The sequence below is a fragment of the Meleagris gallopavo genome, chromosome 13 (genome assembly GCF_000146605.3).
Source record: "Meleagris gallopavo isolate NT-WF06-2002-E0010 breed Aviagen turkey brand Nicholas breeding stock chromosome 13, Turkey_5.1, whole genome shotgun sequence".
NCBI lineage: Eukaryota > Metazoa > Chordata > Aves > Galliformes > Phasianidae > Meleagris > Meleagris gallopavo.
Window position 1 is genome coordinate 9,565,853 of NC_015023.2, and position 1,485 is coordinate 9,567,337.

Consider the following 1,485-nt stretch of genomic DNA (forward strand, 5'->3'; position numbering starts at 1 on the left):
AAAAGTCAAAAATTAAAATAAAAAAAAACTTATAAATACATCTATATATCCAGAATAATTAAATGCTATCACTACAGCAGTCTCAGCACAAACAAAAACATTAACGTAGATTTCTGCGCTATTTGTGCAAAAACTTTGTACCCAACACCTCTTTCACAGGGATGCAATCCCAAACATCCAAAGATACAGCACGAAGCACAACAATTTGTCTTCAAGTGATCCCAGGAGACTTGGCAATTTGAATATTATTTATTTCAAATTAAGCACCTTTCCCTGTGACTACATGTTTTAACATGACCTTCCATTAGGAAAGAAAATACCCTTATGCTTATTTTGCCGCACAACTGCCATCATCACTGAAGCTAGAGATATAGGGCTATGAAACATACGGTCTAAATACTCTCCTTGCAGAGATCTAAAAGTTTCTGTTCATCTATTGTGCTCAGATGAGGGGAAAACAAAAGATAAAGAGATTTCCAATTTGGATCTTTGCTTTTACAGAATCCAGTCGTCAACACACAGGCAGCATTAACAGCTGAACTCTAGCAGAGCTTCCACTGACTGATCCCAACCCTTCCACCTCCAGCCCACGTCTACACACCACCAACCAGGAGCTCCTCAGCCAGGGATGCAGGCAGGATGCAGGCAGCACTCTTACTGAGTGCTACAGCAACCGATCACTTCATGGTTCGACTATCACGTTTTCAAACTTGCCTTAAAAATAAGTCTTAACATATCAAACACGGAAATTTTCGCTATGTAAGGCAGCATCTGAACCATTTGTTAAGGTACAAAATACAAGTATTATAGAATTGCTAAGGTTGGAAAAGAACTCCAGAATCATGAAGTCTAACTCCTGACCCATCACCTCCGTGCCCACTATAATGCCCTGTCTTCCAACGAACGTTTTCTCATTTTCATCAATCCCTCACTAAGTAACACAGTTTAGATCACCAGTATTATGTGAAAAGTGCACAGAAATTGGAACGCCATCAATTTTTTTTGTAATTGAGTAGCATCCCCACTGTTTCCCGTTTGACTTGCACGCATCCTGCCCATCTGGTCCACAATGCGTTTACTTTGGCTAGCAGAACTCAGGTCTCCTTCCCAAAAGCACCATCTGCTTTTTAACGTTCCCGTTAAGTCGGAAAATAAGGAAGGAAATCTTTTTTTTTTCCCCCTTTTTTTTGTCCAAGGAATCTGTAAGCTAAAACTTAACACTAAAAAAGCCGGACTTCACTTCAGGAACAAGCCGCACGGAACGCGGAGCACTTTTCCCACCGAAGCGGCGCGGCCCGCAGGCGGCCCAACATGGCTGCGCGCAGCTCCGCACCAACAGCCGCCCCGCACCTCCGCGCGATCGCCGCGCAGCCCCGCACGGCGCGGCAACAACGCCCTGCGGACGCAACTTTTTGCCTCGCTCCTCCCGGCCCCGTCCCTCCCTGCCTCCCGCGCAACCCGAGTTTTCAGTCTCTCTTTTTTTTT